This window comes from Clinocottus analis, unplaced genomic scaffold, assembly GCF_023055335.1.
Source record: "Clinocottus analis isolate CAN_PGR_092001 unplaced genomic scaffold, fCliAna1.0.p SCAF_23, whole genome shotgun sequence".
In the NCBI taxonomy this organism is placed as follows: Eukaryota; Metazoa; Chordata; class Actinopteri; order Perciformes; family Cottidae; genus Clinocottus; species Clinocottus analis.
This window is the reverse complement of record NW_027175965.1, coordinates 2,097,300-2,114,769: the sequence shown is the minus strand read 5'-3', so window position 1 is coordinate 2,114,769 and position 17,470 is coordinate 2,097,300.

The window sequence follows — 17,470 nt, the reverse complement described above, 5'->3', positions numbered from 1 at the left end:
ACAGTTCTGCCTCGAGTTTCTTATTGCTTAAGTAGTATATAATTATTACGTATAAAAAGCAGTTAGCTCCAGTTCATTATAATTAGGGCTTTGAAATAATTGAAATTTTTAATCAGATTAATCACAGGTTTCTGTGGATTAATCATGATTAATCACATACTACCGATATTTTCGGTATATTTTTGTAAAAACATAAAGATTTATGATAAAAGACGGATATATACATTGTTATTTATACATTGGGCTGCTGTTGTAAACAATTCAGCTATAGGCCGTGAGGTGAACCATGTTATCGTTTCATCCCGCTGCACAGTCGTGCATCTACGCGATTTTTTGCTCATAAAAAAAGAACAAGTCGTGCTAAACTTAAAAACAAAAGTTTGTCGCTGAAATTCCAGTCGATTATTAATGCAGCAATGTTTTATGCAGAACTAGTTTCTTCAGAGCGTAACAGGATATTCGTTGTGAGTGGAGGTGACAAGGTGCTCAGTGTTGCCAGATTGGTGATGGCGTAGTATCGTACCAAAGGCTCAAAATGGTTGTATTTGGAGGATAATTATCGCGCATCTGGCAACCCTGAGATCAGTCGATCAACGACAGTTCTCTCTACAGACAGACCTCGCGCAAGAAGATGGACGTAAGGGGGATACCGTTTTAAAACTTGTAAGAGAGTAATAACTAATTTGTGAAAGAATCAGGGAAACATAAATATCACACGAGGCAAAATCCCGGACGTTTTGGAATCTCTGCCGGACGCACCTTTAGGTCTCGAAAAGAGGACATGTCGGGGAAAAAGAGGACGTCTGGTCACCAGGTAATTCTCATTACTCACAGAAGTCCAGTGGTCCCCTGTCAGCGCCACATGATCCGTAGTAGCCAAGTCATTTTCCGTTTTGTTCTTTCCAGCTTTATACAGCGCGTGGATTTGTGTCATGATTGTGCGTCTTTGCAATGCTTTGATGCTCAGGTCCCCCATTGCCACTCACAAAACTTTGGTGAACCCCTCATCCTCAACAATATTAATTCCGCAACTGTGCTACTCAGCTTGTCACAGGCAGACTTAGTGAGGGGTCTTTGTTGTTCAGTGAGGCTGGTTTGATGCATTCCACTTAAACTCCCCTCGCCGACCATCGCATGCTGCGCGTTGAGATGTTACTTAAGGCTGGTTGTGCTACGGTGAAACGACAACCTCTTCCCGAGTGAACATCTGACATCTACGTCTGACTGCATTAGAGCGGAAATAGTTAAATACGTATATTGGAAGCTCATTCTGCGCATGCGGTAAATGCGTTAAAAAAATTAATGCATTAATCCTGTAATTTAATCATAATGCGTTAACGCGTTATTTTTCAGAGCTCTAATTATCCATCCATCCATCCATCCATTATCTTAACCGCTTATCCTCATTAGGGTCGCGGGGCGCTGGAGCCGTAGTGTATTTTACAAATACACTACATGTTTTATTATTATTAATCCCTTTTAGCTTATTTTCTCATTGCACAGTATCCTCTGTTGCTCTGCCTTCAGCCTGCTGCAGGGCCGTTGGTTAAGGATCTATGAAGAGCGCTCATCCAATCACATTTCACCTCTGCTTCTTTGCTAGATTAGCGGCTTAAACTACAGGGAGAGGCTTTTTAGCATTATGAGTTTGTTTAACCACAGGGCCCAGCGTGACCATTAACGTGCTCTGTGATTGGTCAGTGGTGAAACGGCAGGGAGCGGTAATGCACCTTTTGTTTGGTGCCATCCGCATTAAAAGAGAAGAAGAAGAATCTAGAAGGTAGATCGAAGCTAGATGAAACTGAATTACTTTCGCACAGAGGGTTACGAGCGTGTGGTGAGTGAACCTGCTTGAGACCCACAGCAGGATGCTTAAAGTAGGAATACAGCACATTTAGAGGAGACATGTTCAACAGCTGAAGGTGCAGGTATATATCAGGCATTCTTCCACCACTAACACTCTAATAAACAATGCCTTTATTAACACATAAAGCTCATTTCAAGAATGTTTGTCAAAATCGCTGTAGATCCCCGACGCCCCATGACAGTCGCACCGGAAGAACTGTCCCGACCCGCAGGGAGAGGGACGCTGATGGACGAGTTCCGGGCGAGAGGTGAAGTGAAGCCACAACCCGCTTTCCCCGGGCCTTTACAAACCAAACAAAATGCATACAGGTTGGCAGGCTTTGTTGTTTTTTCACTTGCCTTAGGGCTAAGAAATTGTTCCTTACAGAACAATCTGCAGTCTGCTAATTAATGTTTATACTGCGCCGTACAGGGAATGTCAGGCATTCATAATTTATGGTCGGCTAATTGATGTTTATACTGTGCCTTACAGGAAATGTCAAGTATTCATAATTTACAGTTGAAGATCTAAGACCCAACCACTGCTCTCACAGCTTCTTCAACTCAATGCAATTCTCTTTCATTGGTCTTTCTGCAAACATGTTTCAGGGGTTCACTCTCCAAACTCCTAAGTTTGCATTAAATTCTCTAATTTCCCCTCTTATTTTAAGTTTGGAATCATCATGAAATGAAGTAAGGTGTATTGTTATTGCCATGTCTAAACTCGGAGGGAGGAGAGTGTGTGGGTGGGGAGGTGGGGGGGACTGCATAGGTCTTATTTCTGAAACAGTTAATCTGACTGGTCTGGTAATTTTTTGCAGCGATTTGTCCGGTTTGTGGAGGTGTGAAAGTTAACAACTTTCAAACTCTTTTTCTTCATTCTCCACACGACTACTTCCATCACTTTTTGTGACGGGTTTAACACTACCAATGCCTTTGAGGACGGATTGTCCGACCGTGTCCGCCTTTATCCCCATCTGAACAATGATCGTGAATTCCCCTCACTTTCGAGTGTGAACATTCAGAACAGGTACAAACACTTTTTTCCTTCCGCCGTGGTTGGTGGATCCTTTCGGACATAAATATTGTCTTACGTATGAACTAGTTCTTTTCAAGCGTACTCCGCAATAAACCCCTGGCTCTTGAGAAAAAGGGTTTCTTAAAGGCCACTAAAAACGTTTTCTTTCAAAATGTTTACCTTTCCTTTTAAGTCTGAACCACACAGTTGACTTTGATGTTGTGAGCAAAAACTTGAAAAGACGCTGTATGGTCTGTTAGGTATGACAAACACTACCAATGACAGTACAGACATTCTCTCGCCAAAAAAACCCACAACAGCATGCCGGCATGCAGTTCACTCATGTCACACTTGAGAGGAATGCGTGCACTCTCCTCTGAACACACGCATCCGCACACACCAGAATCAAAGCAGGCATGCATCACACATGAAGTGCCTGGGTGGAATGACGTGTGAGGTAAAGGCTGCAGTGTCCCGTCATCTTTCTGCGGAACATAATAAAATGCACTTTGATTACATTCCTCCGTGACCAGTCCTGTCCCACTTTCCATTCTCGTCGCCGCCAGCAAGCGTTTTATTCACCGCCGCACTATTTTCATGATGCAGGGCAGCGATCTGGAGCCGGTGGGGGTGACTCACCCGTGATGCATCCTTTTGATGTCCTGAGCCCCGGACCTCCCAACATTTTATGTCCCACCTGCCACTTGGGTTTGGGGTGGGGGTCAGAGAACAGAGAGAAGGGGATGGGGATATTAAAATGTAAAGAAGGCTGCAGGATTAGTGAATGAGGAGCTAACATGTGTTTGATGATCTGTGGATTATTGCTTGTATATGCCGGGAGGGGGTTGACCCTTTTTGACGGCCAGAGACCAGGTAGCTGCTGTGTCTGATGTAAGAGCTCCGAGGAGTTGCATCATCTTATCAAAGCTTGGAGCCCAGTCCTCGTCCCGACTGTCCTCTTTCATTCTTCTACGTTTCCATCCTTTTCTTCATTTACAGATGACGTTGGTGCTTGAATGAAAACCTTTATGGTCAAATTAATGCAACGGTCTTTTCTTCTTTTTTTTTAAAACCCTACATTTCCTTTTCCCTTCTATTCAAGCCGCCATTGGTTTCCATTCAATTCTTTTCTTGGCTTTCCCTCTCTGTTTTGCTTCATTTTTCTATGTACCATTGTATATCAAGATATTTAGATTAGATTATTTTGGTGAAAATGTATGGTCAAATAAATAATTGGTACTGTGTTTTGAAATTTGATGATATAAATATACATTTTTATAATTCAAGGCTTTTATTTTTTTTATTTTAACTTTTTTTTATTTCTGTCCATTTTTCTTCCCCCTCTTTTTCATATAGTGTCGGTATTTGTTCATGTAGCAACACTGTGATGGAAAGGACTCTCTTAAGAAAGAGATCTGGTAGATCTCATCTGACCATCCTGGTTAAATAACAGTCAAATTGATCGAGTCATACAAACGAATAACCGCAGCACCACATATCAACCTACGTGGTCAAGATGCATCGTGACAGTTGCAACATCAGACTGTGTTGCAAAGAGGAGCGAAAGAAGCCTGACTCTGTTCCATAAAGCTAAGAGATGATTCGACCAAAATGAATATATGTTTAACCCTTTGACTGCACAGCTCCGGAGGCAGGGCTTCAGCCCAGTTTCAGAGTAAGCCATTGGTTGTGGTATGATGATTAACAGACTGCACGGCTGAGCTGTGATTGGCTGCTGAAACCTCCTGATCGGCCTCCACCAGTCCCCTCCAGTCAGGTGACTGTGACACGCTGCAAAATCAATGTTATCAATCTGTCCTCACAATCAGCGGCACCACCGCTAATAGAGAGTTGAAATGTATCAGTGCAATAAATTGTTCCTGTTTTCTCTCCTTTAGGAAAAAGTCTAGTTTCAGCCTCCACTTGCATGTTTGCAGTTTATTGCAGATTAGATTTATCATGAGGCAGTTTGGGGATCGAGTGGGATAGAACTGTTTGCGTTTCGTTTAAACTCTTGGCCTCATAAACACTGAATCATTGTTGGATAGATATGATCATTACAAAGCACTGCTGAGGCTCTGGTTTCAATCTGGCTCACAAACGTCATCATATGACGTCCTTTCTCCTCTCTCTAATCCAATTTGCCAGCAAAATGAATCCTGATGAACCAAAAGTACCTTGTAAATAAGGTTGTTTTGACACAACCTGGTGGGACGAGAACACAATGACGTCTACCTGTTTGGAGTCTGTGTGTGTGTGTGTGGTGTATGAATATGTGTCTGTGTGCGTCTGGGTTACTGTAAAACGTCTTTAATCACAACCTGATTCTGAAGAATTTGTGGTTTCTTGCACAACGTAGAGAATATGTCATCAGATTTTAGCATCTGTGTTAGTCAGGTCTGATCAACTGTTTATCCTTTTCTGCCATGACACACACACACACACACACACACACACACACACACACACACACACACACACACACACACACACACACGAAAACACACCAAAGCACAGCCCCATAGCACCTGTGCGTCTGAGGCTAACCCATCGTTTCTGTTCTCCAATAACAATATATTCAGTTTACTAATACTTGAAGTTAAATGTCAGTGTTCCTATTACAGGTATTTTCCTACTAAAATCAAAGGTGACTTACTTATAGTCTATGAAATGAAAAAAAACATTCATCTAGCTGACGATCTGTGACATTTAATGTATAACCTCAGCTTTTCTTTTCAAATCATTCTAATCACCAGCTTTTCTTTTCTCGTGATAGAGGGATGCGGCCACAACACTTGCACACGTTTAAAACTACAAAAAGCATTTCAAACTCAATGGCATCACCAAGCAGCATATGCAGATGGAGATCATATAAAAAAGGTCATTGTAAAATTGTTCCAAGGCTGTTTCTTTTATACTGTACTTGAATTGATTTTTAGCAGCACCTTATCAGAGCAGCAGCAGCATCGCTGGTCTCATGTCAGAATGTGTTCAACACACTATTGCGTGAAGGTCATCTACGTTTTGGCAGTGATCAGAGCCCAACACAAAATCCCTGTATATTTCCACATGAAGATGGAAGAAAATAACAAAATAACAAAAGACAAAGTGTTGACAAGGGTTAACCGAAAGTAGAAGGTATTGTCTCATGTCGTCTGTTAAAAGCTGCACTTGAAGACACTGCGCAGACCACAACCATTGGCCAGCTAACTGCAGATGTTCCCACGTGTCCTGCACAGACGTGTCTGTCTTTGCGATCCAAAAACACATTAATAATAATAATAATAATAATAATAATAATACATTTTATTTGTAAGGCACTCTTCATCCGAGAATCTCAGAGTGCCACATAGGTAAAATCAAAGTCATAAAATGAAGGTCATAAAAGTCAACTCAAAGTAAAAACGCCTTCTTGAAGAAAAAGGTTTTTAGGCCAGTCTTAAAAGAGTCCAGGGTCTGTGTTGCCCTCAGGTGGTCTGGGAGACCGTTCCACAGGCGGGGCGCTGTCGAGCAAAAGGCTCGGTCGCCCATGGTGCGGAGCTTGGTGTGGGGAACTCGGAGGAGCGAGCCACTGGAAGATCTGAGGGTGCGGGTGGAGGTTTGGGGAGTGATGAGTTCTTGTAGGTAGGGAGGTGCATGCCCATTGATGCATTTATGTGTGAGAAGTAGGACTTTGTAGTCAATCCGGACATTATCACATTGTGATACTCTTTCAAACCTCACGACATTACGTTGAAATAAGTATTCAAGATTATTGAATACTAGACTATACGGGCAAAGTCGTTGGTGTCTCCGCGGGACTCGATGTACTGAGCCCCAAACAAATCAAGTCAAGTTGTTCCGGTTTAGGACCGAGAGGTGAGAGCGTTTAAGCTCTTGAATGCTGTACATAAACAAATGTGGAAATACAAAGGTACTTCTCGGTTATCTCAACCGATTGCCCGATACAAACACACACACACACACGCACTTCCAACCTCTTCATTGAGTACGCCACCAAAAACACACACACAGACACACACACACACACACACACACACACAGACAAACTCTATTTGCACGTGTGTTCTGTTGACGTCGCAGCTCTGCCTCTCGGTGTGAACGGCCTGGCTCCAAAGCACCATGTACTTTTGCGGCAGAGAGCGGCACTTTCAACTTAATGAGGCCATGTACTGCCTGATTCATTTACTCTAAAATACATGTTGCGGGGACGAGAGCAGTGTGTCATTAGAAATCACTTGAGTGGGACACCCGAAACAGAAACGTCTTCTCAGAAACGCCTTCTCACTGGTTCTCATCCACACAGAGGGGGGGAGAGAGCGACAGACAAAGGCAAAGAGACACAGGAAGAAGGCGAGAAGAGTAGGAGGAGGAGTGAGAGGGGCCGAGGGGTGTAAAAAAAAGTGTGAACTCCTGCTCCTTTATGACCTGTTAAAATCACTCAGTGAGCATTCAGGGTCAGCGAGGACGAAGGAGGGAGGGGAATCCGTCCTTTCTCCGGCGGGTGAACAGCTCAGGCTTGACTAACTCTTTGGCTCCCCACTGAGTCAATCTATATGCTCTTTCTTCTCCCCTTGTATCTGATTCTGAAAGTGTGTCAAAGCCAATCATTATGTTTGTTTCAGATATCATTGACCCCTGTGTGTGCAAATCCGTGCGCGTTTGGAAGGCAAAACCTCCGGGCGTTTGTTTTCTCATGCACCGGCCGTTCGGCATCATACCCAAACCGCACTGCAGAGTCTCTCTGGGAAGCGCAGCGTTTCTGTCCAATGACTTCTGCGCTGCATGCAGCTCCAGAGGTCTAATTATGCTCGGTTTGAAAGCACAGACACCCCCATGTCAAAGGCAGACTCTATAAATCACACACAGTCATTAGTGGGAAAATATGCTTTTTTTTCCCTATTCTTTCGAGGGCTTGGCAATACAACATAAAGCCATGACAAATAAAAGCAATAAACTATTTATTGTCTCGGGGTAGAAATGGTTACATCTCTCCACACAGACAGGAATGGCATTTACGCAAACGAATTGGCTGTAAACGCTTTTTATTTGAAACCCAAGATATAATTAGAAACTTGTGGCTTTCCAAGAAAGGATATGCATGTGTGTGTGTGTGCATGTGTGTGAGTGTGTGCATGTGTGCGTGTGTGTGTAAGCGTGTACGACAACGTGTTTTTTTTTCTCTCTCTCTCTCTCTCTCACTCACTTTCTCTTCTTCATTATGTCAAGTAGCTTCCAAATATTTTGTGTCAGAAATAAAGTTCACATGAGGAATTTCACAAGTGGTCGTGGCAAAATACATTAGACTATATGGTCAGGAAATATGATTCTGACATGGACCAGTTGTTCAGCACGAAAAGGAGAAAATCAGGTTTTCTGACAGCAAAGGTGTTTTTTTGTATGTGTCACATCAGCTGCAAGTGCATGCGTAGTTATTTATATAGCATTTTTTTTTATGCAATGGACAGTTTTTTTAACCCGGTCTTTCTGTCTTACTAGTTTGTAGCATCTTCTAAGTCGGCTTTGATGGATTGTGGGTCGCTTAAGTTGTAATTTCTTCCATAGTGGCAACTCAAGGTGTGTTTTCTGTGCCCAGTGGCCAATACGGTGTCACTCTTTTTGAAATGCAACCTGTAAATAACAAGGTGTTGCCGTAAAGCTCTCCGTGCTTCAAAGTGTCTGAAACTCAGTTTCCAAGAGGTTGAAATTGGATGTTGGCGTGCCTTCTGTCATTTTTATGTGCCAACAATTGTACATTACACTACGCAGGCACTTTATTAATGACAGGGATAGTGGTTATGTGTGTGATTTGTACGTGTCGTGTACGTGTTGTGCAATTTAGTTTGTTTGAAGCCCACTGAGGCCTCGAGGATTGTAACTTAAGCTATACTTTTCAATGAATAACACTGCAATGTGAGCTTTGTACAACCAATTTTCAGATTTTCTTAGCAATAAACTACTGTCTAATACATGTAACGCGATCTATTAAAAGGGTGGATTTAAATCAATGGCTATGGATTCAAACACATCATTTGAAATACCAACTGAAATCAAACAAAGAATGTTGTGTAAAAAATAAATATCCTTATCTGCTTTCAATTTTCTTTTGCAATGACAGTGTCGTGTTCCGTGAACAAGGCGTTTTGGTACCGATGGTGGGTGTTTATCAGATGGTAGTTCCTTCTGATCGTGGCTCGTGAGTGTGCAGTGTTTCAGTTTTGTTGGATTGGTTTGTCATGTTTTGTTATATCTAAATGTGACTAGTGAATTTATTCTTGTTGATGTGGACTACATGCATTGTCCGTTAATGACGCAGCATCCCGTCATGCGCGTATTTATGTGTACAATATCAGAAGGCCCAGGTAGAAAATGCACGACCTGCCACTTGTGTTAACCTTCCTCTTGTGTTAGCTTTCTAGTGCCATTCCCTCTTTTACGGGGTCGGTGGCGCCCTGTGTCTTAAATCAGTTATAAAATGCACTAAAAACTATTTTGTAGCATCCATTTTGTTTCTCATCTCTTAGTTACCTTGTTAGGCTTCCTTATCCATAAAAATATTAGTTTTAATATTTTTGGTGGGGGCCTCTGGGCCTTTTCTTTGTCAGTAAACCTTGATTTTAATTTTTAAAACATGGTCAAATGGCTGAGGAGGATGCTGGCGCGGATGCTCTTTGTGTTGAGAAAATGAGAATCCCTTAAAGCTCACATGATTGGTAGAGGAGCTGGCTATCAGTTACTTATGATTTCAGTTTTGGCTTTAATTATTGCTTTATAATCTTATTTTCATAATCTTATTTTTATAACCCGAACAACACACATAACATAATTTCAACCAGAGCATTTTATAATTTAGTAAAACATTTTTTTTTGTATTTTGTTGAAATAGAGGCTCCTGACAAAGTCATAAAGCCTTGATGCAATAAACACATTTTATGTGGTTCTTTTAGGCCTTTAAAAACTAAAACGGGTCGGTGCTGACCCTAACACAAGGGGAAGATTAATGTACTTGGATCTTGAGAAAAATGTTATATCAGCTCACTTTCAACAGCACAAAAGGCAGACCACAATTCTGACATAACCTTTTTCAGACGTCACATAGACAGGACATTAGTTTCCCTTCAACTACAAACTGCCAAGTGGGGAAAAGAAAGTTTGTGTCCATCTCCTCGTGGCAATTACAAACTGGATGAGCTGCATGTCTTGTGGCGTTAGATACAATATCTTCTGGACTGTTCTCTACTTGTAAAATCTGTCATTGGACGCTCCTCTGCCGTCTCTGCACTGTTAGTTTTGTTACAGTAATTGAGCAGTTTTACAATCTGCTCTCACTCGTGGATCTGTACGCATTGGTATCTCCATCTGAGATCTCTTCAGCTTCCACGAGGTTTGTGTCAATACCAGCCGACAGACTCGCTTGTCAGCAGCTCGGGAGCCTTTTAATGCAGAGCAGGTGGTAAGGAAACACGACCTAGAAGAGGCAGCCCCTTCAGAGAGATGTTGGCCCAGACGGTTATATTGCTTTCACTCCTGGCATCTTTATTATTGCTCTCTCTCTCTCTCTCCTCCCAGACTCCCCACAAATCAGATGATATGATGCACACGATGAGCCCTTCCTCCTCGTCTCCCCCTATCATCCCTCATGCCGCCGGACTCCCACACAGACTTCCAGGCACTGTGAGAGGACCGGGATGTGCATGAGTTCCACAAGATTAATCTGCCGTTTGATGGGAAACGTGTTGTTCTCAAGGTCTCGCAGGGGAGACGGTTTTAAAAGCTGGAGTGAGATTACATTTTCATTCTTCTCCCTTTTTCCACTGCTGAAAGAGGAGCACTGTGTATTTACTTTACCAGCCTACTCCCCCCCACCCCCCTCCCACACACACATACACACACACACACACACACACACACACACACACACACACACACACACACACACACACACACACATCCCACCACCACTACTACACACCACTGCCGCCTCACTCAGCTTCTCTGCTTAGCGATAAGCGGGGTGAGCCATTCATTTCTCCCCCCACATGCCCTCACTCTCCTAAACAATCTGCAGCGCTGAACATGCCCTTTCCAGAATCACCGATGTGAGGAGCACAGTTAGGCTACATATCTGTCAGCATGTAGGAATCGCACACAAAGGATCATTTCAAAGAAATCGAGTGAAAACATCTTTATGAGAGTCAAACACCCATCGAAAGGCACTTCTGAAAAGAATCCTCATCCACTTCAGTGTGGTATTACTATGGTATTACTATGACATTACTATGGTCAAGTAAGAAAGCTCGTTACAACCGAAGGAGTTAAATGACTAACCTTAAAAGTGACAAAGCAGAAGCTGTGTTTAGGAAAAATATAAGTTTTTGCAATATAGATAGGGCATTTCGAGAGACAGTGAAGAACTGGAGTGAAGGGGAGTTTCTTTGGATGTGTGCCTCTTTAAGTGACTATGTCTGCAAACTTTTCTAATGCAGAGAGGATGGTTATTGGATGCCAAAAATTACAGCAAATTAGTTCTTCAATCAATTGGTTCATGAATTTGTGGATCCACAGAAAACTGACCAACTAACCAACCAATGTTGAGACCATTGTGTTGAGAATAATATCATACGTGTCGAGTTTTGTGCTGTAAATTGGGTAAAAGCAATAACAGGCTCTTGTAACGTGTTACTTACTGTTACTGTAACTTGGACAATTTATAAATGAACCAAGAAGAAAAACGTTGGCTGCAGCCATGTTCTTAATGTATGTATTGCTGTAACAGCAGGATCTAATACGTTGAACACCATACACCATCTTACATGTCGAACATCATGGCCACACCTAAATGTTCCTATACAGCCTGTCAGCCATTCCACATGAATGCCGTGGAAGCCATCCATTAGGCCACGGCTAGGTGCTGCTCAGTGCAGCTGTTAGCCGCCTGAGTGCAGCAGTGAAGACGCGATGTGGTTGAAAGGCTCCATATCGCGACCTAATCAGTCACCCGCAATCCAAACAGCACGTCAGACGCGCAGGTCTAGCAGGCGGCAGGGTTCAGCCAGAGCCACTCTGCAGCTGGTGTGCAGGACATGCTGCCTTTTAGCCCATTCTGGCACACACCTGCTCAATGTCAGGTCAAGCTCCAACATGTGTCAAAATATACAGGGATTACATTCATACTTAATGGGCTGTACTTTGGCCTTTTTGGCACAACTCTCTGCAGCGCCAACACCTGTCCTTTTATCAGGGAGAAAGAAAGAGTTTTTTTCTTCTTTTTCGCTTTCATCTTTTCAAATCTATAAGCTCCCTTCGCTTTCCATCATCTCTCTGTAATAATATTATTTTTTACATTGCATTGCATTTATTTGGCTGTCCCTTTTAAATCAATCTGAATCTGATCTAAAGCAACTTACAAATAAGTGCTTTAAACTATGTGGATACATCCCAAAAGTAGGCCTTTTGGGGGTGAGTCAATGTCATGTCACAAGTACTGTGTGCGTGTGTGTGTGTGTGTGTGTGTGTGTGTGTGTGTGTGTGTGTGTGTGTGTGTGTGTGTGTGTGTGTGTCTGTGTGTCTGTGTGTCTGTGTGTGTGTTATTAGTGCTTGTGTTTTGTTTTTAGCCAATTGGACAAATTAGCTTCCAAAGTTGTGTGGGCAAGTGTGTGGGCAAACTATTCCCTATGTACACATCCAGCCTACATGGAGTAACATTAACCTTCATTCAAAGTCATGCTACAGCTGGTAATGCTGATAATGAGTCGTCACGGAAACGTAGCACCCACCCGCCATTTCTCCCTCAGGTAACCACTGTTAGCTCTGTCAGCACTTTTGACGCTGTTTGAACCACCGGCTTGCTGTCGCCATGTTGAGAGCCGTTGGCAGGCAATGGTATGCTACTTTATAGTATCTGCACCTTTAGTGTTTGCCCTTTGTTGAGTTAAAAGGTAGCCATAAGTCTGACTCTTCATAATGAGTCCTAGTGCATGTCTGTGAGATGCCTGCCACTCACCCAATACAGGATCTATTGAGGCATGAAGAACATGCCCAGCTCTCCGGATGTCACATCACACACGATACATGCTCGATGCATGTCTCCCCACTCAATCCCAATGCATTCCCTTGAAAATCATGTCTGTACAACTCTATCATTGTGTATTCCAGTTCAACCACCATGACCCGGAAAAGCAGCAGAAAATGGATGGATGGGTCTATTCTAATCTGTTTGAAGAGGCGCTACACTGCTGGCCTTCTCCTGCTGCCTACCTGTAGTTAGAGTTATACTTTGTGAGAGTTAGGTTTAAGATTGCAATCCTCTTAGTGGGGACTTTGTCTTTGCAGGGAAACACTCTCTGATCCCGTCCATACTGCAGGGCCGAATGTCTTTTAGAAAGCGCGGAGGAGTGTCTGAAGCTGTTGTGAGCGGCGAGCCTGAAGACTTCTGAGTGGCGCTAGCTATGTGTGTCAAGACAGGAAGGGGAAACTGATCCTCTTAGCAGCCTGGAATTGGCCCACTCTCAGGAAAGTGTCACTTGAGTTGGTCAACTTGAGAACGCCAGGCGAGATTGTCTAGCCTTGTATCTCCTTCCCAGAGCAGCCTCCTCCCTCCGTCCGGCCAGCAGTGGGAGGACTGCTGACCTAAAGGCAGATGGTGACTGCAAGCACATGACTGTGTGATCTTTCCTCAGCATGCTGCTAAGTATGCCATACCTGGCCTCCAGGCATGAGTTCAATCCAAGGTGCCACACTGCCTGTTTGACCAATTAGAGGGAGCCTCTGCTGGGCAGGACTCAGACCTCCCGCTGAGAGCTGCCAGGCATATCTAACTGTAGCCCAAACAAACGGCACAGACTTCACCACAAACACATAATAACACAAACGCCTCAACTCTTCTCTTTGCTCCCAAATGCAGCTGTCTTGATTAAAAACCTAGTTCATTTCCCCCCCCCCACTCTTCACCTTTCCAGCTCGACACATTCCTCTTGCTGTCTTCCTCTGCTCACCTCCAGATGTTTCCCTAACCATGTCATGCAGGCAGTGACAGAGAGCAGGCAGGCTATGTTCATTCCATCTATTTATTGAAAACAGATTCAACAGGGTTCATTACTCTTGAGCAGCCCCCACTACGGCGATCAATAAAGAGCGTCTGGTTTTAAAGGTGTGCATGGCATTTAATAGATTTCAATGAAAGCTGAACCATTATCTCTGGAAAAGGGTGATAACTGAACTTGTACGAACTGTTTGAGTCTTCAATGTTCTCATGATAACACTCATAACTTGTGGATTATTTACTGTAAAGTCAGTCCTGTGCGTTCCAGGAAAGTCACTATGTTGGAAAATGTGGAAACTTTTAGGTTTATTCAAGTTGGAAAACACATAAAAACTAAGCAGGACCGTATTGACACAATTGTTTACCTGCTTCATGTTCACAAAATAAAACTAATGGGAAACTCTCACCATAGTTACAACGACAGCAACTATAGGCCTTTAACTTTCTGGGAGAATTATTCAACTGTCAGTCCTAACCTCAAAACAGCCAAACTAATGGGGTCTGAGGATGAAGGTTAACAAGGCAGATGTCTACCACCCAAGTTGGCATCCTACATATGGTTACATCCAAATCTTCTTTACTACTAGTAATAAATTAAAACAAAAAACATAAGGTTATTAGCATTTAAGTATTAGGTGGTAATGCTAGATGTCAATTGTGATTATGATGAAACTAGCAGATTTCCAACATCCATAAACCAACATCTTTATTTCGGTCTTGCAAGTTCACCAGATTTTACTACATGCATACAGTCCTGTTGTTTAATGCCCCAAAACATCCCAGATGCAATTACAGTATCAGCCTTTAGCAACAAACCCCGCTTCATTAGCCAATCGTCATGCACCCCCATGACGGACGAGGCCTGTCCTCGCTGTCAGCACCCCGGCTGAGTTAAGGAGTACCAAATGATTTTCCTCAACACAAAGTGGCAGAACATATTATTCATGCCCCCCCCCCCCCCCCCCCCTCATGTAAGCCACAATCAACGTTATTCAACAATATCACATTTGAATCATTCTTTTGAAAGGAAAAACAACCCAACTGCGTACAATAAAAGCAGCGAGACACAAAGCAGACGATCTTGAAACATTTGGGCTGCGTTAAGAGGAAGCTGACCAAGTTGAAATGGATTAACAAGAAAGACCTTTGTTCGGCTGCTTAAAGGAATGTTAAAATGAATTTAAGATCGGTCAGACCCTTGGAATGTGATGGAATATTTAAAAAAAATCAAAACGTGTGAAGTTTACAGAGTGTACGTGCTTCGACTCTGGTCTCCTCCTACCGTGGTGACTAGTTCTGCACAGAGTTTTCCCGTTAACGTCCCTTTAGTGATAGCACCGTTTTCCAACGTCTCTGTAATAATTACTCTTCATTGACAAATATTTGACGAAAATCTAAACCCAATGTCCGCTTACTTGCTTTTTTTCTTGTGTTTACGACCTCTTAAACCTCAAGTAAACTTTTGTATGACCACAAGACAAGAATTAAAAAATGTGTTCTGTTTGCTGTAGTTTTCCGTAAACATGGATTGACCCATCTAAGAATTTCAACCCTGGCACCGAGTTAATAACTGTTACTTTTATGGTGAAAAACACAAAGACAAGATCCACTTAAAGCATACTTTAGACCAACTCTATAGCACATTGTGGTACAAAGACAAAATAGCAGTGCTGTCGACATGATTCATGGTGCGAGGGATGTAAATGGCATGTTTTTTTAATAAAGGGATATACCGTTCATGACGTGGTCAGCGAGTGCGGTGCGTCCTGATGGTATAGCTCGTATATGAATACAGCATATGTTGACAGCAAGAAAAATGTGCTGCTCAAATCACTTGTGAAGGAAGGAAACAAATAAATCTGTCTCGATCCTTTCGTTCCCACAAAACCTCAAATTATAAAGTGCATTGTGCCAGTGTTACTGAGGACCATCATAGACTTTGGGTTTCGAATTAATGACTTATGCCTGAAATGTGCTGCATTTTGGGAATGCTATACGAAGAGGGATGTTGACTGGGAGAAAGATGCGGTAATGAAGGAGAGATTAATAACTAGAGAGAAGAGGAGTTTCCTTGACGGGGAGAAGACAGAGAGGGTGAAAGAAAAAGGTGCATACGCAGAATGAAGACAAGATTGTTGAGTAAGACAAATAGTATCCCTTATTGCAGTTCGCTGAGACTGCAACATAGACGGGTTGAACATGTGCCAACAGTTGTCTGATCTTTTTATTATACCCAAACTATCCTGAGGCAAATTACAGCTCTGTTCCTCCTCTGAGATCTGGAGGATCCCAATGGATGTGCAGGACAAGTTGAAGGTTATGTTATGTCGCTATGTGCAAAAATGAACTTGAGAATGTCGTATCCATTTGGCTGTTTATGTATTGTCTTAAGACCGGTTTAACAGTGATCTTCAGCCAGGCAAACGATAACAGCACATTAGGATTAACCCTGTCACCTTTATGGTATGACAAAATAAACTGTATCTGTATATCATACTGTATTCACACAAAGGGGGCATAGTTTCCCAAAACTGCCTTTTTGCTGAATTAGTCTAAACGGTAAGGGTGCTTTAGGAAACTCATACCCTGGACGGACGGGCAGACAATAAACAAGCCAAAGGTCAGAAGATGAATATTTCAGACATGAAAAAATGCAGGAAGAGAAAAAAAAGTCGAGTAATAAGAAAACTAATCTTAGCTGGAGACATTTTCTTGCTATTCTGGGGGTGTTTCATTACCCTTTGCTTGTTTTTCATAATGCAGTCTCAACACTTTTTCTGCTTCTGTGGTGGAAATCACACAATGGCCAATACTGATTGCTTTATTTTCTCAGTGTGTACCCCCCTCTCGCGTTTGTTATTGCAGAACAGGAGGATATGCTGGACAGGGGGGCGATGCTGAGCCGGCAGAATCTGAACATTTTTTTTTCTAATAATTTGAAATCCTGTGGGGTCGAGGGTGGGCATTCAGGAGGAAAGGTGCACGCTCGCCGATGGGACTCATGGGAGGGAAGAGTGTGTGTGTGTGTGTGTGTGTGTGTGTGTGTGTGTGTGTGTGTGTGTGTGTGTGTGGTGGTGGGGCGGGGGGCGTGAGGAGGTTGATGCAAAGTGCCAGATCACCAGGTCTGCTCAGTGTATGTGAAAGGTGAGCACCACCTTTGAAAGTACTCGGGCAAAAGGGGTCAGGTATGCAGTCTGGCCTGCATGTGCGCACTTAGCTGTTTGCTGGTGATCTGACTGACATGTGCATCCGAACACTGCAGCGTTTATGGCCCAGATGGTGGTCACGCACAAGTTATATGCAAAGAAATCTTTGTTTTTGTGGGTTAATATGGAGGCCACCTACACATCTGCCCAGAGGAATGTTTTATCAGTAATGCATGTGGGGGGTATCACCAATGGCATTCACTCGCATACCTTTGATGTAAGCAGGGGATGTGGCCAGTGGTGTGGAAACCTTCACAGGTTTAGGAACAGTCAACGCAGAGGAAATCTTCCCCCAGTGCAGCATATTTATCTTCTGGTGGAAATCTGCATATGTGCCCCTTTTTCCTGTAACATAAAATA